The sequence below is a fragment of the Hyperolius riggenbachi genome, chromosome 4 (genome assembly GCF_040937935.1).
Source record: "Hyperolius riggenbachi isolate aHypRig1 chromosome 4, aHypRig1.pri, whole genome shotgun sequence".
NCBI classification, from domain to species: Eukaryota; Metazoa; Chordata; class Amphibia; order Anura; family Hyperoliidae; genus Hyperolius; species Hyperolius riggenbachi.
In genome coordinates, this window is record NC_090649.1 from 185,976,732 (window position 1) to 186,003,801 (window position 27,070).

General features: G+C 45.9%; 1 long non-coding RNA gene across 1 annotated transcript in view; it reads right to left on the reverse strand.

Moving 5' to 3' along the window:
- Nucleotides 1-328: 328 nt before the first annotated feature.
- LOC137571641 (uncharacterized) overlaps nt 329-27,070 on the reverse strand; it is a 114,578-nt gene continuing 87,836 nt past the window's right edge. Inside the window, exon 3 of the long non-coding RNA XR_011031397.1 lies at nt 329-483. This is a non-coding gene — a long non-coding RNA (uncharacterized lncRNA). The remainder of the gene's footprint in view (nt 484-27,070) is intronic.

Below are 27,070 nucleotides of genomic sequence, written 5' to 3' on the forward strand. Positions count from 1 at the left end.
AATTCAATTAAACATCCAATCAGTTTTGTTTAATTTCATTGGGAAAATTTAAATTATTGATGCCAAGGACCACAGAGCTCACAAACGTGGTCATTGAGTGACTGTGTGTCAAGGTTAGAAAAAGAAGGCGAAGCCACCAACTACATTTTTTTACATGGGAAATAGTAACTGCAACCATCCTTACACGGTTAATGGCAGGGTTCTCAAACATGACACAGTTGGTCACTGGGTGACTGAGATTAATATTCAGGAAAGTGAGTGGAGCTTACAACAGCCAATCAAAATTCACCTATTGATTATAACGGAGAATATTTACATTGTTGCCATTCTTACGCTGCTAATGGCAGAGGCCTCAAATCTGGTAGAGTCTGTCATTGGGCGACAGGGGTTCACATTCTGGAAAGAGGGCAGAGCCACAAACAGCCAATCAGATTTCATTGCTGGATAAACTGCTTCCATTTACACAATTTTGATGCCAGGAACCTGAAAGTTTACAAGTTTTGTCAAGGTTAGAAACAGTGGGAGGAGCCTAAAACAACTAACATTTTACATGGGAAAATATAAACTACAGCCATTCTTACTCTGTTAATGCCAGGGTTTTCAAAATTGACGCAGTTGGCCACTGGGTGACTGGGATTAATATTCAGAAAAGTGGGTGGAGCCTACAACAGCCAATCAAAATTAACCTTTTGATTTTCAAGGGGAATATTTTAATTGCTGCCATTCTTGCACTGTTAATGGCACAAGCTTCAAACCTGGTACAGTTAGTCATTGGGTGACTGGGATTCAAATTCAGAAAAGGGGGTGGAGCCACAAACAGCCAATCAGATTTGTTTCATTTCAGTTGGAAAATACAAATTATTGATGCCAAGGACCCCAAAGCTCACAAACTTGGTCATTAAGTGTTTGTGTGTTAGGGTTAGAAAAAGTGGGCAGAGCCAACACAAGCCAAATAAATACCCGAGTAATGCTGGGTCATCAGCTAGTGATCTATAAAGATTGTTGTAGTGCCATTGACTTCAATGCAATCATGGGCTGCGTGGTACCGCTCGGCAACCCACTGCAGCCTCTGTGTCACTTGAAACACTTCTGTCACACTGGGGGTACTGTGACCTGTCTCATTGACGTAATGGGCACTGTGACAGGGGAGTGGTGGGGGAGCGGCGGGGAGAGTGCTATGGCATGATGCACTAGAGTGAAAGTAGAATGAATTATTCTACTTAACTTCAACATTAACACAGTTTATGGCTTGGATAATATATGGTAAGGTATAGTACAGTGACTCTCAAGCAACTAGAAATTACATTTATCTGGCATCTATTAATCCCCGAAGGTCTCAGAATACTGAAATTTTATAATAATTGTGGATGCATGAAGAATAAGAGATAACTTCTGGTCAAATCCTTTGACAGCATGTTGAAGAAGAGGAGCACTTGTGGGTGACTGAACCTCATTTCACTTCCCTCTGTTTCTGTAAAATAGAGAATAGCCATAGTCATGTCAGTTAGTGTGGGCTCGACAAATGAAATGAGCACAAGCAGGCAGGCTTTATTTATGAAACCGACCATCTTTGCTCCTTGTGCCTTCTAGAGGTTGAAAGACCAATCAGAGAGATTCTTGGGATCATTAAGGTGACGTGACTATAGTTATTCTCACTTTCTTTTTTACAGAAACATTAACCAGTTACCCAGGAAACACTAGATCTCTAATTGTTCTATTAATGTCAGTATTTCCTTATTTCAATGGCAATCCACATCACAAGTGGAAGGGTTAACTATTCTCTGAACTATTTGCTTTCCCCAAGTTGTGACTCCATATCCAGCTGTTTATCATGTTACAGATTACACAGAGCAATGTACCGGAAATTAAAAAATAAATCTAACACGGACGCACATTTCTTCTTTCATAGACGTGCCCTATAAAATAAACATATTGCCAGCTTTTGTTATGGCAAAACATATCTCATTTTTTTCAAATCGCTCCAATTACTTCCGACTGGAAATATTTCTGTGTCTCATTTTAATAGAGATTTAGAAAGTTATAATTACGGCGCGAAATTTGGTATCTCTCTGCCATTATTCCAGTCATTGAATTGTGCACTTTAATACGTTATGAAAAAAATACAGCCTTCTGGATATGTACAATTTTCTTTTCATTCCTTCTTCCAAGTTAGCAGCATGTGGAAAGATGTGTTTAAACATCAAATTGCTCTGTAGGTATGTGGACTGTGATTACAGGGAAATAATTCTGCCTATGCCACGGGATCTTTAAAGAGAATCTGTATTGTTAAAATCGCACAAAAGTAAACATACCAGTGCGTTAGGGGACATCTCCTATTACCCTCTGTCACAATTTCGCCGCTCCCTGACGCATTAAAAGTGGTTAAAAACAGTTTTAAAAAGTTTATAAACAAACAAAATGGCCACCAAAACAGGAAGTAGGTTGATGTACAGTATGTCCACACATAGAAAATACATCCATACACAAGCAGGCTGTATACACCCTTCCTTTTGAATCTCAAGAGATCATTTGTGTGTTTCTTTCCCCCTGCATCTCTAATGCACTGAAGTTTCAGGCTGCTCTTTTCTTCTTGCAAACAGCTTTGCCCTTGTCTGTAATCCTCAGTATGTGAAAGCCCAGCCAGCTCAGAGGACGATTTATCCAGCTTGTAAAAGATAAGAGAGAAGAGAGAAGCTGCCCTAATCTAAATAACACACAGGCAGTGTGCAGAGAGGGGTCTGGAGGGGGGAGATGCATCACAGAACCACAACACTGAAGAACTTGGCAGCCTTCCAGACACAGGCTGACAAGTCTGACAAGAGAGAGATAAGTTGATTTATTACAGAGACTGTGATAGTAGAAAGTGCTGCAGTGAGCCAGAACACATTAGAATAGCTTTTGGAACTTGTAGGATGATAAAAATCAGGATGCAATTTTTGTTACGGAGTCTCTTTAAAAGCCATTGTGCTGTGTCCATTAAAGTAAACAGATTGTAGCATTAAAAAATATATTGAGGTGACCTGTAACATGTATCCGCCTGACAACAATAAAACTATCCGCAAGGCAAGACGCTGGACGCTAGGTAGCCTCCAGTATTTTTTAAATAAGATCTTCTTTTTCTGCTGCTTTAGTCACTTGCAAACTGCAAAAAAATCAATGTTGGAGTGCTGTAGATTTGTTGGATAAATTACATGTGCTTGACTGCTCTATTGTATCTATCCCATATATCCAACAAGATACTTCCAGTTGGAGCGATCCTATAGCACACATATTCAATATTGATTTTTATGGATTAAACAGAGCTTGAATTGAACTCCATGGGGCCAGTAGCATGCGGAACGTAAGATTTCCATTTCTTCACAGTAGGATCCCATTCCTGGTGGATGCTTATTAGGAAAGATTAGTATCTTCAGACGGAATGCTCTTACTTTATAACTGAGCTGTAAAATGTAAAGTAAAACGTATGAATTCTTTTGTGCTACCTATTTTTTAAGGTTTTGTTATATTTGGGTGGTTAAAATCAATAGCTTCATTTTTTTCCCTCGGCACTGTAGAGGATACGTATGACAAATGATGCCCCCGCCCCCCTCCCCCCAGACCACAGGATTACTACTACATGGTGGCAGTCGGGTATCACAAGTGCTTTGAAATGCATCTGTTTTGTTTAAAAATATGACCACATTAAGCATTTCTTGGAGTACTTTATTTAGGCTTCATGCTTGTGGTTTTCGTGTATCCAAGGCATTCTTGTAAGTTGTAATTGTTTGTGCTGTTGTGTTGACTTGTGGTAGATCACTGAAGAAGTTAGGCAAAGCAAACCCTTAAACAACAAAATTAAGTGCCCTCATAAATATATAACTATGCATTATGTTACCAAACATCAGGGCCGTTTTTAGGCATAGGCATTCCAAGCCATTGGCTGGAGTGCCATTGATCCTGGGGGATGCCATGCCCTTGGAGTAATTCCCGCCCCAGACAAAGCCTCACCCCTGGACCAAGGCCTGTTCCAATGGGTATTCTATGTTCTATCACCTGCTTCTGCACAGCAGCAGGAATTTTGGTGTCCCAGGAAGCAGCAGCATTGCAGGTCCCTGGAGAACAGCTGCCACTGTTTCCCTCTGTGCCACTTCACCCTCCCCCCATGCATCCCTCTGTCCCCCTTCTGACCCCCTGTTCTTCCTTCAGTCTCCTCAGCCTCCTTCTGTGCCTCATTTTGTCCCACTTTGTGCATCCTTCTGCCCCTCTTTTGTGTCTCCTTATGTCCCATGTTTGTGCCTCCTTCTGTCCCCGTACCTTTTTCTGTCTCCCTGTGCCTCCTTCTGTCCTCTCCTCCCACACACCCCCTCTGCCTCATTCTGTACCCCTTTGTGTCCCCTTCTGTCCCCCTGTGAGCCTCCTACTGTCTATCTGTCCTTCTTTGTGACTACTTCTGGCCCTAGTGCCTCCCTCTGTTCTCCTGTACCTACCTCTGCCCCATGCCTCCTTCTTTTTCCTTGTGCATCCCTCTGCCCCACTATGCCTAGGCTCCTTCTACGCCCCTTTGTGACTCTCTCTGTCCCTCTTTATGTCCCCTTGTGCCACTATTAGCCCCTGTCCCCTCCTGCAATCCCCCAACCCAGTGTGTAAATGCAGAGTATAGTGAGGTCAGTGATGTTCCTGTGTGACATCCTGTCTCTTGCTCTCTCTAGTGCTGGCAAGTGGCAACTCACTCTTCTCTTGTTGCACTAGGCCGAGTGTTGTTGCACTAGGCCGAGTGGTGAGTGAACAGACAGAAGCACAACACTAGACTCGGTCAGATAAATGAGAGCACAGCTTCTGCTGCATTATACTCTGCATTTACACACTAATCTGGGGGAATGCAGGAAGGCAGCGTGTAAATGCGACAGGATCAGTGGGTTGTTTGTATCTCAGGTACTACCTGTATTAAAGCAGACCCAAACCAAACATTTTTTAATTCAAAATATTTAGTTGCACCACTCTGAGACATACAAAGATAAATAAACACTCCATCAACCCTATGAGCATTTAAGTGCATGCTTTTCACCTTTCTCTTTTCATAACTAGGGTTATACAGGTGGCAGCCATTAGCAATACCTTTGCCGGACACCACCTACTCCACCAGTTTGACGGATTCTATTCCGGCAATATGAAAGGAAGGGAGGAGTTCCTCCAATAAATGTAAAATATTTTATATTTGTCATCATACAGCTGAAAAAAGGCTGCTATTTATTATTATGATTTAGAAAATATATTTTATTTCTGAAATCTTGTATTTTTAATTTGGGTCCACTTTAAAGTGTACCTGTCAAGCATAAAATAAAAAAATCAATTCTTTATTTTTATTTTGTAAACAAGTAATACGGATGCTAACCAGGCAGTCCAAAATGTAAAGTTCACTCTTACTTTTCTTCTCCATAAAACATCATTAAAGATGGCCCGAACGGTTCACCGGCAAACGGTTCCCGGCAAACTTCCGGTGGTTCGCATTCGCCATGTAAGGTGAACTTTTCTGGATGTTCGGTTCGCCCCCATAGTGCACCATTAGGGTCAACTTTGACCCTCTAAATCACAGTCAGCAGGCACTGTGTGTGTGACAGGTGCACATTGTAATACCCAGTACTGCATATACCTACCTGTTGTGCTCAGTGCACCCACCTCATCACTGCATATAACCTACCTGTTGTGTTCAGTGAAGCCACCTCATCACTGCATATACCTACCTGTTTTGTTCAGTGAACCCACCTCAACACTGCATATACCTACCTGTTGTGTTCAGTGAACCCACCTCATCACTGCATTACCTTGCCGCGGTGAAGGGGCTTGAGTATCACAATGAAGCAATGACCGCCGGCTATATGAGTGTCTTGGGGGTGGCACACCAAAGATAATAAGGTTGTTGCTTCATTGTGAACAGACCAAATTTGATCAGCTGGACAGTCACTGTTGTTCTATCATTGAGCTACCACAGCCCAGTGACCATATGGACTTGAAAACCGCCACGGCCTGTACTCTCACCAGTGCAGCACGACCGTCACTACGCAAACAGCTGTTTGTGGTGCGGTACACAGTGAGTTTGGTGTGTCAGTGTGAAGCAGTACTCTAATTACACTCCCTGATTGATGTATACACATGCAAGATGTTTTAAAGCACTTTAGGCCTGCAATTTAGCATTCAATGTGATTCCTGCCCTTAAAACGCTGCTTTGCATCAAATCCAGATTTTTCCCTGGGACTTTTGGCATGTATCCCATTCCGCCATGCCCCCGTCCAGGTGTTAGACCCCTTGAAACATCTTTTCCATCACTTTTGTGGCCAGCATAATTTTTTTCTAGTTTTCAAAGTTCGCCTCCCCATTGAAGTCTAATGCGGATCGGGAAAGTTTGAATCGAACCTTTCGCGGAAGTTTGCGAACTGAAAATCGGAGGTTCTGGCCATCTCTAAACATAATTCCCCAGTTTTCCTGGCTCTTATTTGGTACATCTGCCGCACAAAGGAAGTTGCAGGACATGCTGAGTTTTCTTTTTTTCTTCTTTACTTTCCCCTCAAACATCACTAATGCAACCTGATTGGCTGAAGCCTCTTTCCCTCCTGTTTTCCCCTCCCACACCTCTGTTCCTCTCTGATTGGCCAATATTTCTCATGCTGAGACAATGCATTTTCTACTGCAAAGCTGGGTGGGAGTGTCTGAAGCCTAGTAGGGGGGAGGGCAATTATACACAGACAGAGTAAGAGAGGAAATTATGTCAGATTGGCTTCAAGATAGACACAGGCAAAATGGAAAATAATCAGAAAGATTTTCTCTTTTTGTACTATTGAAAAATCACTAAAATCAAAATGTGCATATTGCAATACATATGTTATTTAAGTAGAGTTCGTATTAAGAATAATTTTAGTATATGTTTTTTTTATTTTTTCTGAGGTAGTAAGGCTGACAGCTCCTCTTTAAGCACCCACCTTATACACCACATGGTTCATATTCTATAGTATGCGTGTGTGTGTGTGTGTGTGTGTGTGTGTGTGTGTGTGTGTGTGTGTGTGTGTGTGTGTGTGTGTGTGTGTGTGTGTGTGTGTGCGCGTGTGTGTGTGTGTGCGCGTGTGTGTGCGTGTGTGTGTGTGTGTGTGTGTGTGTGAGAGAGTCGGAGAGAGATTTCTTTTGGGGGGAGAGGGATGGGGGGGTGACACAGGACTGGAGTGACAAATAGGCTAGAAAAGCCCCTGCAAAAAAAATTAGATAATGTGCCCAGCAGACCTGATTAAGTAATGTTCCCCCAAACATAATTAGATAGTGTGCTCCCCAAATTTAATTAGGCAGCTTGACGCCAAAATATAAAGTATGACAGGGCCATGTGCCTCCAATACTTGTTAGTGCCCCCCCCCCCATGTCTCTGGTGGTCAGTGGTTCTGGTGACAACTGAAAGTAAATGTATATAGGATACCCGCTATTTCATCCAATTCCTCCAGCTTCCTGTGCACCAAAACTATGCTGAGGGACTTGGGTGATGCAGCCCAGCACATATCACTTAGCAGCTAAGCATCACCAAGTCTGTCAGACAGCCTGAGTAGTGTGCAGAGGGATTATGTTTCATGCTGCCTCTTGTTAGGCTGCTGGCACATCAGAAATTCCAAAGTGGGACTATTTAGTCCTGTGGAAGTACAGGGGTACCACAGTTAGGGTTTCAGGCACATGCCTTGGATCTCTAGCCCTAAGGATGCCACCGTTATGAAAGAATGACGTATATAACTCCCCCTTGATTCCCTAGGGATAATTATCTAGAGCCAGTTTTAATATTATTTATTTGTTGTTGTGAAACAGCACAAATGACCTGATTTACTAAGACATCTCCAGAGACCTCCAAACATCTCTACTGGAGATATCAAAACCGACGCAGAAAACCTGGACTGTATTAATTAACAAGTATCTACTCATGTGTTTACCAAGCAAACTACATGTGATAGTGCAGTTCCTATCATTACAGATCTCAGTAGGGAGGAGGGTGGGCAATGCATACATCATTTGAGACAGAGGAGGAAAAAAATAGTAAAGGAGGAATTTACATTAGGTTTGGCTTCATATGTTATGTGAGTAGAAAAAGGTTTTATCTACTTATATATTTACTTATATATGTGTTTTTTTTCTGGGATTGTATGGCTGTCCCTGCTATTTTAAGTAGTATGAATTGGCTACACTCCACAGGGCCATATCAGAGAATCATACGCAGGGCTGCTGAGAGGTTTATGATTAGTGCTTGTTTAATTGTAGTTACATGAAGCATCCACAGTGACAGTTGTATGCAGCACCCGTAAAAGTTATTCTACGTTTACTTTTTAAAACTGAATCCAGTAAAGTCTGGGTCATCTTTTTTGTTTGTTTGTTTGTTTGTTTTTAATTCACACTGTGGCCATCTTCATTAGATTGCAATAAAACAAATGCTAATGTATTAACTTTTTAGCAACTCCCAACATGTTTCAGTATAACCTTGTAGGTGTCACAGTCTTTAATAACAGACACTTAAAAAAATAATAAAAAAATGTCCAAGCTTGCTGGAAAACGTACACACTGGGGATGCTTGCAGAGCTCAGTTCTAAATTCCAACAATGTATACAAAAACATTTATGCCTGCCACAAGCAGAGCCTTCTCACCCACCAGGCAGCTATAAATTCCTGCCTAGAGCGGCAGGAGGAGCCAGGAGCGCTGTTGAGAGTTGAGAGAATAAATGCCTCTCAGCCCACTTAGGTTTCAGTTTACACAGCAGCAGCTAACAGCAGCGCCTGACTGGACTCGTAACTGGATTCACTGACTGATTAATTCAGTTCCTTCAGCTCAATGATTCAAAGAACGACAGTACTGAGTCAGTGAGAGAAGGCTCGGAGTACAGCATCAGCTTCTGAGTCCTGACTCTTCACTCTGATTCACTGATTCATAGCAGGATTAGCAGCCAGGCATGGACTGCCTCCCAGGCTTTTATTCAGTGATTTAGGGATGGTCTGGTGTATTCAGGTTTGTTGTTGTACAGTGATGTGAAATACTAGGCTAGCTGATAAAAGTGCAATTAGAGGACAGGCAAGCTGGTAAATATACACAGGATGATGCAGAGCTTGCCTGGAGGGTCCCTGGGAAAACATCTGTCTTGTTTCTCCCCATTGTTACAATGACTGCATGTGCAGATATGGGGCTCGATTCACCAAGCGGTGCAAAGTGTTAGCACCGTGGTGAAAAGGCCCTTATCACGCCTAAAGTCACTTTAGGCATGATAAGTAGAAACTGCGCGCGCAGCACCCGACGCTTCACGCGAAGCTCCCATTAAACCCTATGGGACTTTGCGCGCGCTCTCACGCGCGTACGCGCGAACGCGCGTACGCGCGGTAACTTCGCGCGAAGAGCAGGAAAAAGCGGTGATAACTCAGTGGTGAAAAGGTCATCACGCCTAAAGTCTTTTAGGCATGATAACTGGGTTATCACCGCTTTGTGAATCAAGCCCATGGTGTTAAACAGGTTGAAAAGTTTTGACAGTCCCTAGACTCCAGGAGGATTCCTTTTTGACTTGTATGAGAGACTGGCAGTGACAGGAATCCTATTACCGGCAACTAGTCTCTGTGTAATTTGGGACTGCAATACAGATTAGCTCTCTGCTCCATCTCCTGCTATTCTCCTTTAGACTGTAAGCTCGCAAGGGCAGGGCTCTCTCCCCCTTTTGTGTCTTGGAAATCATTATACATTTTATTCATCATGTTATTTTCATCACTGTCATTACCACTTCTGTATTTTGTATTCTGTATGCTGTATCATTTTTTTGTATTTTGTCACTAATTATGTATCTTGTATATTAGTGTACACCATTGTCTGTATTATGTACCCCATGTTTGTTTCTCACTTTGTACAGCGCCACGGAATATGTTGGTGCTTTATAAATCAATAATAATAATAATTCTCAGTCTCACTCCACTCCTCTCTCTGGGCTAGTCCATGACAAAATCGCAATAGCAATCGCTAGCAATTTGCAAATGCGACTTGACAATTTGGGCTGAGGCTGCCATGATAATGGGCCTCAAGTCTATGTTTCCCCACAGGCCAAAAGGTCCCAGTCCTCCCCTGGTAGCAGCATAGTGTGTGTGTATAGTGTGTATCTACTGTGTGCTGTGTGTGTGTATAGTGTGTGTGTGTGTGTGTATAGTGTATATCTACTGTGTGCTGTGTGTGTATAGTGTGTGTGTGTGTATAGTGTATATCTACTGTGTGCTGTGTGTGTATAGTGTGTGTGTGTATAGTGTGTGTGTGTGTGTGTGTACTGTGTGTGTGTACTGTGTGCTGTGTGAGTATAGTGTGTGTGTATAGTGTGTGTGTGTGTGTGTGTGTACTGTGTGTGTGTGTACTGTGTATAGTGTGTGTGTGTGTGTGTGTGTGTGTGTGTGTACTGTGTGTGTGTGTACTGTGTATAATGTGTGTGTGTGTGTGTACTGTGTATAGTGTGTGTGTTGTGTGTACTGTGTGCATGTGTATATTGTGTGTGTGTGTGTGTGTGTGTGTGTGTGTGTGTGTGTGTGTGTGTGTGTGTGTGTGTGTGTGTGTGTGTGTGTGTGTGTGTGTGTGTGTGTGTGTGTGTGTGTGTGGTGTGTGTGAGTGCATGCCGCAATAAGTATATTTAATGGTGAAACGCTCTGCTGCATTACAACTATTTTGTGGTGAACCCATGCCGCAATAAGTGTAATTTCTGGGGAAACGCAGCTGTATTATGATTTTCGGGGGTCTTGGGGGGTGGCGTTCACCACAGGGGTGGGGGGTATGGGGCTGGGGGGCAATCACAGGGGGGGGGGCGCACCACAGGATTTCTCGCCTGGAGTGACAAAATAGCTAGAGACGCCCCTGGCCACAAGCATCTACAAAACACTTATTTTTAGTATTTGTGACTGTGAGAAGGCAAATTATTTTGCGATTTTAAGTGTTGGTGCTTCAAAAAAGTTGCCATTTTTACCACTGGGTTACATCACCTCTTTTTTGATAGTACTGCAAATGTTTGGGAAGTGAGGGAACCAACTGCTATAGAAAGTGAAATGTTCTCACATTATTGCCTAGTATAGAATTTAAACTACTCCAGTCAACTGTTTGGAGTCTCATTTGCCATATTTTTTCGTTCACCATTTGTCAAATATTTTAAATGGACATCAGGTCTAGATAGTGGACTTTTTTACTATGGGGTTATGCTGTTGTAATACATTCAGGAGCGGTTTGGCATTGTCTTGCTGAAGTAAGTAAGGTTTGCTCTAGAGAAAACATTATCTGTATGACAGCATATATTGCTCCATCCACAACTTGTATGGTCCCTTCTTAGATGTTCAGGCTGCCAATACCATGGGCTTGATTCACAAAGCGGTGCTAACTGTTAGTGCTGTAACTGCTCTGTGCGAAGTGCCCATTAAAGCCTATGGTACTTAGCGCGCGCATAATACTTTGTGCGCGCAAAACTTTGCGCGCAGTACTTAGCGCGCGAACTGATTGAGAAATCCGGTGCTAACCTACTTAGCACCCTGGTTAGCGTGCCTAAAGACTTTAGACGTGCTAAGTAGGTTAGCAAAGCTTTGCAGTGTTGCTCGGATACCTCATTATCCTATTCGAGTTTGGTCGAATTCGGATAGTAAACTATCCGAATTCACTCGAAGTTCAATATCCGATGTAATCAAATATCCAATTCGACCTCGGATATCCGACGTCACTATCCGAGTCTGTATTCGAGTAAAATATTCGAGCTGGCCTTAAATAGCTTGTAAAACTTGTATTGGAGGTCAATGATGCATGAAACCACCTTTTTTATGAAGAAAAACATCAAGTGATTATGTGGTGATGTAGTAGTTATAAAAAAGGTATCAAAAATAGTAAATTATCTTCATGAAAAGTGTTTGCATGAGAAGGTGTGTCCAAAATGGTTGTTGTAACAGTCTTCATTTACGTCATCTTCATCTTCTTCTTCTATATCTTCTTCTTCTTCTTCTATATCTTCTTCTTCTTCTTCTTCTATATCTTCTTCTTCTTCTTCTATACTTTCTTCTTCTATATCTTCTTCTTCTATATCTTCTTCCTCTATATCTTCTTCTTCTTCTTCTATATCTTCTTCTTCTTCTTCTTCTTCTTCATCTTCTTCTATATCTTCTTCTTCTATACCTTCTTCTTCTATATCTTCTTCTTCTTCATCTTCTTCTTCTTCTTGTTCTTCTTCTTCTTCTTCATCATCTTCTTCTATATCTTCTTCTTCTATATCTTCTTCTTCTATATCTTCTTCTTCTATATCTTCTTCTTCTTCATCTTCTTCTATATCTTCTTCTTCTATATCTTCTTCATCTTCTTCTATATCTTCTTCTTCTATATCTTCTTCATCTTCTTCATCTTCTTCTATATCTTCTTCTTCTTCATCTTCTTCTTCTTCTTCTTCATCTTCTTCTCTATCATTATACTATGTGTCTTGGTTTTCCTTTCTTTTGTAATATTTTGTTTTACTTCAATTGTGGAAATATTTTATTTTAATAACACCATAGTTATATTTGTGTTGATGGCATAATAGGTAGGTAGTGGCACATTGCAAGCCACAGCGCCTTTTTCTGTGTACCCTGGTGGTGGTAAAATACAGACATCAGCAGGAGGAGGAAGTAGTTGCAGGCTTGCAGCTATTTGTAGTGTGTGGCAATAGTCGGTCGTTACTCGGTAGGAGACTGGGTGGGCAGGTGGCAGCAGAAAATAGTTCTTCTTCTGTTCTCCCTGGCAGTGGTAGCAGCACACAGACAGCAGAAGCTCAATGCAGCTACAGGAGGAGGAGTAATGTGTGTCAGGCAGTGTGATGTGACTGACATAATAGGCCCTGGTTCCTAGCGGTGGTACCACCAGGGCCGTAAATGAACATCATGAGGTTCCAGACAGCGGTCGTGAAGCCCACATTGTGTCCAATACACAATTGGGACAGCACAGTTTTCAACCCGGACACCTCTAAATGAATTACAATTTATTTTTTTAATTATTGCAGCTATTGTTGAGCGTAATAGCTGGTGGTGCATGGGCAGCAGCACCTTGTAATGTGTTCCCTGGCAGTGAAAACACACAGACAGCAGGAGAAAATATATTAGCAGGCAGCGTGAGGAGGATAAGTGTGTGGCAGATTGGCAGCAGGCAGCAGGCAGGAGGGCAGGCAGTGAGACATAGTAGGCCCTGGGTCCTAGCGGTGGTTCCAGGGCCTTAAATACACAGCATGAGGTTCCAGACCGCGGTCATGAAGCCCACATTGTGTCCAATACACAATTGGGACAGCACAGTTTTCAACCCGGACACCTCTAAATGAATTACATTTTTTTTTTTAATTATTGCAGCTATTGTTGAGCGTAATAGCTGGTGGTGCATGGGCAGCAGCACCTTGTAATCTGTTCCCTGGCAGTGGAAACACACAGACAGCCGGAGAAAATATAATAGCAGGCAGCGTGAGGAGGATAAGTGTGTGGCAGATTGGCAGCAGGCAGCAGGCAGGAGGGCAGGCAGTGAGACATAGTAGGCCCTGGGTCCTAGCGGTGGTTCCAGGGCCTTAAATACACAGCATGAGGTTCCAGACCGCGGTCATGAAGCCCACATTGTGTCCAATACACAATTGGGACAGCACAGTTTTCAACCCGGACACCTCTAAATGAATTACATTTTTTTTTTAATTATTGCAGCTATTGTTGAGCGTAATAGCTGGTGGTGCATGGGCAGCAGCACCTTGTAATCTGTTCCCTGGCAGTGGAAACACACAGACAGCCGGAGAAAATATAATAGCAGGCAGCGTGAGGAGGATAAATGTGTGGCAGATTGGCAGCAGGCAGCAGGCAGGAGGGCAGGCAGTGAGACATAGTAGGCCCTGGGTCCTAGCGGTGGTTCCAGGGCCTTAAATACACAGCATGAGGTTCCAGACCGCGGTCATGAAGCCCACATTGTGTCCAATACACAATTAGGACAGCACAGTTTTCAACCCGGACACCTCTAAATGAATTACATTTTTTTTTTTTAATTATTGCAGCTATTGTTGAGCGTAATAGCTGGTGGTGCATGGGCAGCAGCACCTTGTAATGTGTTCCCTGGCAGTGGAAACACACAGACAGCAGGAGGAAATATAACAGCAGGCAGCGTGAGGAGGATAAGTGTGTGGCAGATTGGCATTTGGCAGCAGGCAGGAGGGCAGGCAGCGAGACATAGTAGGCCCTGGGTCCTAGCGGTGGTTCCAGGGCCTTAAATACACAGCATGAGGTTCCAGACCGCGGTCGTGAAGCCCACATTGTGTCCAATACACAATTGGGACAGCACAGTTTTCAACCCGGACACCTCTAAATTAATTACAATTTTTTTTTTAATTATTGCAGCTATTGTTGAGCGTATAGCTGATGGTGCATTGGCAGCAGCACCTTATAATGTGTTCCCTGGCAGTGGAAACACACAGACAGCAGGAGGAAATATAACAGCAGGCAGCGTGAGGAGGATAAGTGTGTGGCAGACTGGCATTTGGCAGCAGGCAGGAGGGCAGGCAGCGAGACATAATAGGCCCTGGTTCCTAGCGGTGGTTCCAGGGCCGTAAATACACACCATGAGGTTCCAGACAGCGGTCGTGAAGCCCACATTGTGTCCAATACACAATTGGGACAGCACAGTTTTCAACCCGGACACCTCTAAATTAATTACAATTTTTGTTTTCAATTGGATGCAGCTATTTTTGAGCGTAATAGCTGTTGGCGCATGGGCAGCAGCACCTTGTAATGTGTTCCCTGGCAGTGGAGACACAGACAGCAGGAGGAAATACAGCAGCAGGCAGCGTGAGGAGGTTGAGTGTGTGGCAGACTGGCATCAGGCAGGAGGGCAGGCAGCGAGACATAATAGGCCCTGGTTCCTAGCGGTGGTTCCAGGGCCATAAATACACACCATGAAGTTCCAGACAGCGGTCGTGAAGCCCACATTGTGTCCAATACACAATTGGGACAGCACAGTTTTCAACCCGGACACCTCTAAATGAATTACATTTTTTTTTTTAATTATTGCAGCTATTGTTGAGCGTAATAGCTGGTGGTGCATGGGCAGCAGCACCTTGTAATGTGTTCCCTGGCAGTGGAAACACACAGACAGCAGGAGGAAATATAACAGCAGGCAGCGTGAGGAGGATAAGTGTGTGGCAGATTGGCATTTGGCAGCAGGCAGGAGGGCAGGCAGCGAGACATAGTAGGCCCTGGGTCCTAGCGGTGGTTCCAGGGCCTTAAATACACAGCATGAGGTTCCAGACCGCGGTCGTGAAGCCCACATTGTGTCCAATACACAATTGGGACAGCACAGTTTTCAACCCGGACACCTCTAAATTAATTACAATTTTTTTTTTAATTATTGCAGCTATTGTTGAGCGTATAGCTGATGGTGCATTGGCAGCAGCACCTTATAATGTGTTCCCTGGCAGTGGAAACACACAGACAGCAGGAGGAAATATAACAGCAGGCAGCGTGAGGAGGATAAGTGTGTGGCAGACTGGCATTTGGCAGCAGGCAGGAGGGCAGGCAGCGAGACATAATAGGCCCTGGTTCCTAGCGGTGGTTCCAGGGCCGTAAATACACACCATGAGGTTCCAGAGAGCGGTCGTGAAGCCCACATTGTGTCCAATACACAATTGGGACAGCACAGTTTTCAACCCGGACACCTCTAAATTAATTACAATTTTTGTTTTCAATTGGATGCAGCTATTTTTGAGCGTAATAGCTGTTGGCGCATGGGCAGCAGCACCTTGTAATGTGTTCCCTGGCAGTGGAGACACAGACAGCAGGAGGAAATACAGCAGCAGGCAGCGTGAGGAGGTTGAGTGTGTGGCAGACTGGCATCAGGCAGGAGGGCAGGCAGCGAGACATAATAGGCCCTGGTTCCTAGCGGTGGTTCCAGGGCCATAAATACACACCATGAGGTTCCAGACAGCGGTCGTGAAGCCCACATTGTGTCCAATACACAATTGGGACAGCACAGTTTTCAACCCGGACACCTCTTAAATAATTGCATTTTTTTTTTTCAAATTAATGCAGCTATTGTTGAGCGTAATAGCTGGTGGCGCATGGGCAGCAGCACCTTGTAATGTGTTCCCTGGCAGTGGAGACACAGACAGCAGGATGAAATACAACAGCAGCAGCAGGTGTATGTGTGTGTGCCAGTCGTGACTTCATGTCCCCCTCTCGCCGACAACAGGGGCCATGAATTCGCCTTCCACCCAAGCCTGGTTCATTTTGAGAAACGTCAGTCTGTCCACAGACTTGTGAGACAGACAAGATCGCTTCGCAGTGACGACTCCACCGGCAGCACTGAAGCAACGCTCTGACAGTACGCTGGAAGAGGGGCAGGAGAGCACTTCCAGGGCGTACTGCGCAAGCTCGCTCCAGATCGGCAGGTGCTTGACCCAATACTCCATGGGATCAACAGGGCCACGCTGTCAAGCCCACTGAAGGACCCCATGTAGTACTAGTCAGCCACCATGCGGGTCAAGCGCTGCCTGTGACTGGAGAAGGATGCTGCTGCAGGCATCTCCTCTCTAGTCCTTGGCAGCTCTACACTCATGTAGAGCTCTTGGGTCAGAGACAGCAGGTCTGTGGTGCGCGTGCGCTTGCTGCACCTGCTGCTGCCTCTGTGCTGGCTGGACAGTGGGGGTGGATGTCTGAGGGAAGGCTTCCTCCAAGCGCTCAACAAGGGACAGCTGCAAATCCCTCATTTGTTGCGCACGGTCTCCTCCTGCAGGCAGGAACTGGCTGAGCTTCCCCTTCAGACGTGGGTCCAGCATCATGCAGATCCAGATGTCCTCCCTCTGCTTCATCTGGATCACCCTTGGGTCCTTGCGCAGGCACCTCAGCATGTGCGCTGACATTGGGAAGAGTCTGGCCACGTCTGTTGGCACATCATCGGCATTTCCAGAGCCGAGAGTGCTGTCCCCCCCCTCCTCATCCCCCTCCACCTCATCCTCTCTCCACCCCCGCACCAGTCCAGCTGCGCTCTGCTGCTCCCCCTCATCAGCAGCAAGGTCAGGGACCTCCACCAACTCCGAGCCCTCCTCCTCAGAGGTGGCCTGTGAAGCTGCCTGCAGCTCCTGCTGGTCCAAGGCTGCTGCTCCCTCTTCCAGCAGTGCATACAGGGCCCTGTCCAGCACACACACCACGGGCACCCACTCGCACACCATTGCATGGTCCCTGCTCACCATGTTGGTGGCCTGCAGGAAGGGTGCCAGGACTGAGCACACCTGCTGCATGTGCCCCCAGTCCTCCGTGGAGAAGATGGACAGGAGGTTGGTGGCGGCACTCCCAGTTGCAGTGAGGGAGGCAACTGTTGCTCGTGCAACATACTGGCTGACAGCCTGCCTCTGTTCAACCAGACGCTCCAACATCGCCAGGGTGGAGTTCCAGCGAGTTGGAACATCGAGCATGAGCCGGTGCTGTGGCAGGTGCAGCTCCTTCTGCACCTCTTCCAGGCTCGCCACGGCTGCAGGCGAGTGCCGGAAGTGACGCACAACCTTCCTTGCCGCCTCAAGGAGTCGGTCCATCCCCTGGTAGGTCCGCAGGAACTTTTGGACTACCAGGTTCAGGACGTGCGCCAGGCAGGGGATGTGGGTCAGGTCTCGGTTTGCCCCATTGTCGGACACCACCTCTCCGACTCTGAGGCCTCTGGGGGTCAGCCAATTCCTCTCCTGCTCTCGGAGTTTGGCCAGGACGTGGTTCGCCGTCAGTTTGGTCTTCCCTAGGCTGACCAATTCCAGCAGCGCTTGGCAGTGGCGGGGCTTCACGCTGCTGCTGAGGCGGCGGGTTTGGGCTGGTGTGCCAGAGGATGGAAGTGGATCAGAGGAACCTGCTGCTGTTCCGCTGACCCTGCATGGTGGCACCACCCACTGCGTTGTTGGTGCTGCTGCTGCTCTGACAGTGCCCGATGTTGCTCCCCCATCCTCACCCCCTTCCACCAAGCTGACCCAATGCGCGGTGAAGGACAGATAGCGGCCTGTCCCAAACCGGCTGCTCCACGAGTCCATGGTGACGTGGACCCGTTGACCCACCGCGTGCTCCAGCCCTCTCCCGACATTGGCCATCACAGAGCGGTGAAGTGCAGGGATGGCTGTGCGTACAAAATAATGTCGGCTGGGGATTGGCCAATCGGGGGCTGCACACATCAGGAGCGCACGCATGTCGCTCCCCTCCTGCACAAGGGAATAAGGCAGGAGTTGGGAGCACATGGCCCGTGCCAGCAAGCCGTTCAGCTGACGCACGCGACGGCTGCTGGGAGGCAGAACCCTGACCACCCCCTGGAAGGTGTCGCTGAGCAGGGTCTGGCAAGGCCTTTTGCTGGCACGGGAAGCAGTGGAGGGAGCCGAGGAGGCCACTGAGGACTGGCTGCCAGAACAGGCCTCAGTGTCGGCGGCAGGAGTTGCAGAGGGAGGAGGAGCAGTGCGTTGCTGACGCACTCCTGCTGCCGACGGCTTCGCAGTGGTGGCGGGTCTGCCACTGCCACTGCCAGCTTCCTTTAACTTCACGAACTCCTCATGCTCGTGAAAGTGTTTCCCTGCAAGATGGTTGACCAGCGAGGTGGTGCCAAACGCAGAGGGCTCCTTTCCTCTGCTGAGCTGCCTACCGCTACTGGTTGCAGGTTGCATACTTGCACTCCAAATATGGAAGGGTGAAAAAATTCCATATTGGGTAGGTGAAGTTGCCCCTTCGGCTCGAAGGTGCTGCTGCCGCTGGTCTCCCTGTGGTGGTTGGGGGGGGTTCTTGGTGCGGCTGGTGGTGGCACTGGCAGAACTCGTCTCCTGATCAGCACGCTGTGTGGCCTGCATACCACGCCTACTTGTGATCCTGCCCATGCCTGCGATGCTGATCCTTCTAGCAAGGCCCGCAGATGCATCCTCCTCCTCCTCCTCAGAGCTGATGACATCCCCACTCCCAGGACCTGGCAACCAGTCTTTGTCCTTCACAGTGTCATCATCATCCTCCCCCTCCGCAAACATGTCCTGCTGGGATCCCCCAAACTCCCCTTCTGCATGCATGGGCGGATGGACAGTCACCACTGTCTGACTGTCCAAAGCATCATCCCCCAAAGTGCCCTTCAGCATTCCTTCCTCCGCCAATTCTTCCGCAACAGCATTCCATAACCCCACTGTGCTTGGGGATAAGAAGGTGCTGAGTGACAGGGTGCTGATGTCGCCCGCTGGGGCTGGAGAACTGCACTCCTCCTCTTCCTGCTCCCCAGGCAGTGCTGGGCGGCTGCTGCTGCTCTTGCGGACAGGAGTGGTGGCGGGGGTGGAGGACTCGGTTCCAGAGCTAATGGTGGCCTGCTCATCCACCATCAGTTCCACCACAGCGTCTGCGTCCTTCTCCTCAATAGGATGGCTACAACCTGGCGGTGGGAGGAACATCTGGGCCACACGCTGCTGCTGCTGCTGCTGCTGTGTCTCTGCAGCGTGACTCCCAGCTGTTGGGCGGCCAAGGCGTCCACGGCCAGTGGCTAATGGCGGAATAGCCACTGGTGCAGATGCAGAACTGCGCATGGTGGTGGTGGCACGGCTGCCACGGCGACTACCTCCTCTCTTGGCGATGCCCTTGCTGCCCTTGCTGCCCTTGCCCAAACCGCGGCTGCCAGTGCCAGACATTGTATATTTTTAATATTATACAAATGAAAAAAAACAACTTATGTATGTAAAGGCGGGTGGGACAAGTGGGGTACTTTAATGGGGTGGGACTGGTAGTGGTGGGTGTGTGAGGTGACGGACAGGTGTACTCTACAGCAGAGATCGGTGTAGCGCTAACGAGAGAGTGCGCACTGCGCACACAAAGACCCTAGCTGACGCTGACTGACAGTGTCCCTATACACAGACAACAGTACAAGTCAGCAAATACACAATAGAAGTAATAGAAAAAATAGGACGGGTGTAGCACTAACGAGAGGGTGCGGCGGACAGCGCAGATGTGCACTGCGCACACAAAGACCCTAGCTGACGCTGACTGACGGTGTCCCTATACACAGACTACAGTACAAGTCAGCGAATACACAATAGAAGTAATATATAAACAATAGGACGGGTGTAGCACTAACGAGAGGGTGCGGACAGCGCAGACGTGCACTGCGCACACAAAGACCCTAGGTAACGTGGTGACGGACGGTACCTATACACAGACTAGAGTACAGTACACTACAGTAGTACTACTAACTAAACAATAGAAGAATCTAGCTAAATAATACAACAGGTGTGACTAGATTAAAGAGAGCAGATACAGCAGGACAGGTATAGCAGTAAAGCTGGGCCTTGCTAACTACAAAATAGTACAAATCTATCTAACACAGAAGTAGTAGTAGTACAGGAGTAGAGTAGGACAGGTGATAGCACAGGTAAGGTAACTAGAGACTAGAGCACAGAGCAGGGCAGGCTGCCTTGCCTAGGCACAGGGCCTAGCTGCTGGCTGCAGGCCTGCAGCAGCACCAGTGACAGTCTCTCTCCCTCCCTAGTCCCCCTAGTAATCACCCAAACTAAACTGCCTAAAATACAATCTATCTACAATACAAAGCAATACCGTTGAAGATCCAGTGTTGGAGTGTAAAAACGCTAGGTTTAGAACAATAGCAATGCACTTGCACACAGACAAAAAGAACTGGAGCAGTTCTCTCAGTACAATCAGTCAGTAAGTCGCAAGCAGGACGAGTGAGGCAAGGTGGCGTCCGCTATTTATAGAGGGGGGCTTGGCCAGGCTCCCCCTCTGTGATTGGCTGCAGTCAGAGGGCTGGGAGCCCTCTGATTCGCTTGTGAGGACTCGAGGTGACGTCTGGCGGGACGCTATCCGAGCTTGTGACGCTATCCGAGCTCGGATAGCTAGGATATCTCCGGATAGCTGCTTGCTATCCGAGTACGCTCGGATAGCACAGCCCCGATAGCTAATACTATTCGAGCTCGGTATTCGAGCTCGAATAGTGAAAAAAGAGCTAGGATATCCTAGCTCAGATGAGCATCACTACCGCTTTGTGAATCATGCCCCATGTGTACTATAGTACCTCCATACCCTCCTGGATTCTTAATTTTGAACTGTGAGGTGATAACAAGCTCTCTTTTACCCCAGAAAACACATCCATGATTTCCAAAATGAATTCAACATTTTCAATATGTCAAGCCACAGGACATCTTTTGACTCAGTCCACCAAAGAAGGTGGCTGTATTTCTGGACGCAGTTTATATATGGTTCCTTCTTTGTAGGGTAGAGTTTTCATTTGCACTTGTTGATGCAGTGAAAACATTGTGTTTTCAATCAATGATTTGCAGAAGTATTCCAGAGCACGTATGACGTTACTGCAATGTATTTTGTCTTTTATCAGCCTACTCAATTGGGGGTTATGCATTAATAAATCTAAGGCGTTCATACCGCTGGGTCAGATATCCGCAGTGGCTGGATAATGTACTGGTTAAAGGGAAGGTTCAGGGAGGGTGGGTAAAAAATAAAAATCAAATTCCACTTACCTGGGGCTTCCTCCAGCCCGTGGCAGGCAGGAGGTGCCCTCGCCGCCGCTCCGCAGGCTCCCGGTGGTCTCCGGTGGCGCGCCCGACCTGGCCAGGCCGGCTGCCAGGTCAGGCTCTTCTGCGCTCCAAGGCCCGGAACTTCTGCGTCCCACGCCGGCGCTCTGACGTCATCGGACGTCCTCCGGGCTCTACTGCGCATGCGCAGAACTACTGCGCACGCGCAGTAGAGCACGGAGGACGTCCGATGACGTCAGAGCGCCGGCGTGGGACGCAGAAGTTCCGGGCCTTGGAGCGCAGAAGAGCCCGACCTGGCAGCCGGCCTGGCCAGGTCGGGCGCGCCACCGGAGACCACCGGGAGCCTGCGGAGCGGCGGCGAGGGCACCTCCTGCCTGCCACGGGCTGGAGGAAGCCCCAGGTAAGTGGAATTTGATTTTTATTTTTTGCCCACCCTCCCTGAACCTTTCCTTTAAGGGGCATACATCAAAAAAGGGCGTCAGGAAAAAAGGGCACGGGGTGTAAACGATAAGCAGTAATACCGTTTATAAAAATATTGTATTGTTGTATTTTGTTTACAAATAATGTTTTACAAATGTATAAATCATTAAATAATGTGTATGAAATCGGCAATTGTGAAAATGTTAATCTTCCCTGTTTCAAAAGTGCAACTTATAATTACGTTTCTTAAAAAACGATAATATATGTTTAATCATTATAATTGTATATTATTGTGAATAATCTTCATTTATCGTTTCTTCTTATAATAAAATCTGAAAATATTGTTTATAACCATGATATAAATATAAGTACGTTCATAATTAGTGTTGTAAAACATTATTAAGTATTACAAAAAATTTACTAAAACTATACCTAACCCTACTCTCACACAGAACCCTCATTGTACCTATCCCTAACGCCTAGACCCCCCTGGTGGTGCCTAACCATAAGACCCCCCAGGTGGTGCGTAACCCTAACCACCTCCCTTGCTGATCGCTTTATTATGTGGATAATAATGTTTTACAAATAGTGACTGTAAAAAATATATTGCAATCTATGTTACGTACTAATCACTTTATTTTGTGAATAATAATGTTTTACAAACATTAAGGAATACAAATTTTAAATAATTTTATTGTGTGGATAATAATGTTTTACAAATAGTGACTTTAAAAAATATATTGCAATTTACGTTATGTACTGATCGCTTTATTTTGTGAATAATAATGTTTTACAAACAGAAAGGGATAACATTTTAAATAATGTTTTAGTTAAATATGATAAATATGTTTAGTATTTTTATAAATGTTATTCTTCACGGGTGTATTTTCTAAACTTAAATCATCACAAGCACAGTTATAAAACATTAGAAATCTCTGGGCGCCGTTTGTAAAACGTTAATAATCTCCGGCGCCCGTTTTTCCTGTTCGGCGCCCATTAAAAGATATTTATTATGGGAGTGAATGGCGGCGCCCTTTTTGTCCACTAGCTGCCGACGCCCTTTTTTCCTGTTACCGGTTAAGGGACCTGCCTCTGACACAGGAGTTAGTACATTATAGAAAGGACCGTAGAAAAAAATTCATGCAGGATCTTCAGGTACAAAAATATCAAAACTTTATTGACACGAAAATACTAGTGTACTAAGTCTTGTGAAAGGGTGGAGTGGATGACCCTCAAAAGGACGAAAAGGTTTTTTGTCTTTTCCTTTTTTTTAAAAAGAATATACTCCCAACTACATATAATCTGACACAGGAGACCAGGGTTCAAATCTTGGCTCTTTCTGTTCAATAATCCAGCACCTACTCAGTAGGAGACCTTGGGCAAGGCTCTTAACATTACTACTACCTATAGAGCACATCTTACTGGCTGCAGCTCTGGTGCTTTGAGTCCACCAGGAGGAGAAAAGTGCAATATAAATGTTCTGTGTCTAAATCTTCTCTGGAAAGTAATCATTGTGAGCAACATTTTAGGAGGTTTAAATTGTAGGTATTTTACAGGAGGTGCATTCCATAAACTTGTAGTGTTTCTGTATTTCAGAGCTTTGTGTGTTGCACATCAACCATCTTTCCATTATTAATTTCTTATTACCTGATTTTCTAGGCTTGCAAAACTAACCTCCTGTGTGGACAGGGGCATTCCTACCATTGGACGCCAGGGGGCGTGGCGCACCAGGTGACTGACAGGGAGCAGGGTGTCACAAAGGTCTCCCACAGAGACCAGAAGCAGGAGGGGAAGCAGCGCAAGAAGGAGGGGCAGCGGGGACAGTGGTGGAGCGCAGCGTCACTGTCACCACGGGTCTCCGCCTTCAATGCTGCCCACTGTGCTTCCTGATTAGTGGAAGCACAGTGAGCAAATTAAAGGTGGAGACCTGTGGCGACTGTGATGCTGCGCTCCAGTGGTTGGAACTTGGAACGCAGAAGTCAGGTGAGTTATTCTCCGCCCACTGAACCTGCTTGCCCCTCGCATATCTGGAGGGGGAGAGTGCAGAAGGAGGGGACCCAGGTGAGGAAGGGGGGTTCTGGTCCCCGCTGCTATCCCCGCTGCCCCTCCTTCTTACGCTGCTTTCCCCTCCTGGGGCAACTATACTAGCTATACTGGGGGCAACTATACTAGCTATACTGGGGCAACTATACTAGCTACACTGGGGGCAAGTATACAAGCTACAGTGGGGGCAACTACACTAGCTACACTGGAGCAACTATACGAGCTATACTGGGGCAACTATACTGGCTACACTAAGAGCAACTATACTAGCTACCTTGGGGTCAACTATACTACCTACACTGGGGGCAAATTTAATACCTACACTGGAGGCAACTATACTCGCTACCCTGGGGGCAACTATACTACCTACACTGAGGGCAACTATACTAGCTATACTAGGGTAACTATACTAGCTAAACTGGGGACAACTATACTACTTACACTGTGGCAACTATACTACAGGCAACTATACTACCTATACTGGGGCAACTATAATAGCAACCTATCCTGGGGGCAACTATAATAGCTACCTATACTGGTGCCAACTATAATAGCTACCTATACTGGGGCAACTATACTACCTATACTGGGGGCAGCTGATGCTGCTTTGATAGACTGAATAACATAGTTAGGAATCCTGCTCTGTGCTGGAAGGGAACTCCCACTCTGCTGACAACAACTAGCTACCCAAAGCTGCCAGGCAGTAATTTTCATTTATTGTAAAAGTACAGATGTGCAATGTACAAAGTATTGTGCATATCTGGTTAATGCATACGTACTCTCTTATGCAGTAAAAAAGGAGGCTGGACTAGGGATTTAAAGTGTACCTGAGGTGACAAAAAAAAAATAACTAGGCATATTAACTAGGCCCCACACTGATTACTCCCAGTCCACAGTTACTCCAAAAAATGAATCAGATTGTCATAGAACCTTAACCCAGATCCAAGGACCTGCCCTTCCTTCCCCATCGCTTACTACATGTAAACTTATCAGCCTGCTGACTATCCTCCTCTGTTAGGCTTTTTGCTCACATTGCCCCCTGTGCATGTCACTGTGTGGACAGAGATGTGAGGGAGCAGTGCTTTATATCTAAGTGTAGGCTCTATGACAAGTTAGCATGTCCACATCGTACCTATGGTGAAGGGTGTAATTATGCATGGTGTGGACACACTGCGGCCAATTGACAGTTAGGCTCTGTTCCCACTTGAGCTAAGAATGGACATTTTGTGTCCGTTTTCCATTCATTGCAAAACTGACATTGAACTTATTTTATATATAGGAGGAGCCATTCATACTTGTCACTCTGCAACAAATCCGTGGGATCCATTGTGGTAAGCAGACCGCACTTCTGTGCAGTCCATGATAATCCCAGGCAGGCGGATGCATTCACCATACAGCCTATGGTGGTAATGCATCTGCATGTACACTGTCCGCTCCCACTGGCGAATGTGAGCCTGCTCAAGTGGGAGCTGAGCCTTAGGCTGGGCTTACACTTAAAAGTGTCTAGTCCTGTTCTGTCAGTTTTTGACAGTCGGCATCAGAGTTTTGTATGAGTTTTCTATGGCTTAGTTTCACACATAAATCTGTAAATTTCCAGTCCAGTCCAGTCCTGTCAGTTTTACATCAGTTTTGCATGAGTTTTCTATGGCTTGGTTTACATAAAATGTGTACATTTCTGGTCTGGTCCTGTTCTGTCAATTTTGTATCAGTTTCCCATGAGTGTATTTGCACATAACGTGTACAGTTCTAATCCTAACTTTGTATATGCGTACAGCGCTCCTACTTTGTGACACAGAATTATAAACAGCTTCTACAATATGACTTAATACCCATCCCTCCTCAAAAACATAGACACCAATTAAATGTTAATAATCCTTTCACATCAATGTCCTCTATTCTTGAAATCCAGTGTCTAGGTTAATCCTGCACAGTCCCGGATTCACATATATCAGTTCAGTTGTATAAATCCTTCATTACACATCCCATTTGCATAGATCAGGACCAATGTACAATAGTTTACTCTCACCGATGTCCAGTGGCTGACATATGTAGATATCAGCAAACACGCTCCATTACTTATTCCACACAGCAGTTTTCCTTGGCAGATTAATTGGCTGACCGTCTACAGACCAGCAAATGCGTTTTGGGGTGTTGTACATCAGAAGATTTCCACCAAGTCAGCTATCTCCTTAAGGACTCAAAAGAAAGGTTTCCATAGCATAATACCGTTTATTTAAAAAATATAAAGCACAAGATTGCACTCACAAGAATAAAATAGATATGCGCATATCATATATGGACGTCCTCATCCGCTCTCTCTCGTCTGCGTCTCCACTGCCGCCGCGCCTGAGGCCACGCCCTACCGGTTTCGTCAGTAATGACTCATCAGGGGCAAGCCAAAACGCATTTGCTGGTCTGTAGACGGTCAGCCAATTAATCTGGTGAGCGTTATATATATCAGCGGTGTGGGGTGCATGCTGTTAGCACACACACGAAGGGTGCTTTTGATTGTGTAAATTTCACTGGTGGAGGAAGTTGTTTCTAAAGTCGGTTCTAAGCAGGATTACGCTATGCCTTTTCCCTTGTTTGCTTGAGATATATATAGGGAGAAGTTGCCAAGGAAAACTGCTGTGTGGAATAAGTAATGGAGCGTGTTTGCTGATATCTACATATGTCAGCCACTGGACATCGGTGAGAGTAAACTATTGTACATTGGTCCTGATCTATGCAAATGGGATGTGTAATGAAGGATTTATACAACTGAACTGATATATGTGAATCCGGGACTGTGCAGGATTAACCTAGACACTGGATTTCAAGAATAGAGGACATTGATGTGAAAGGATTATTAACATTTAATTGGTGTCTATGTTTTTGAGGAGGGATGGGTATTAAGTCATATTGTAGAAGCTGTTTATAATTCTGTGTCACAAAGTAGGAGCGCTGTACGCATATACAAAGTTTGGTTTTTCAGGGAGGTGATACCCCCCAGCGTACGTAGCGATCTGCGAGGGTGGAGCTGGTACATTTGCTAAACATTTGGCCATATAGGTTTAGTGTTTAAAGAGGAGCGCCTATACCACATAGCAAAACAG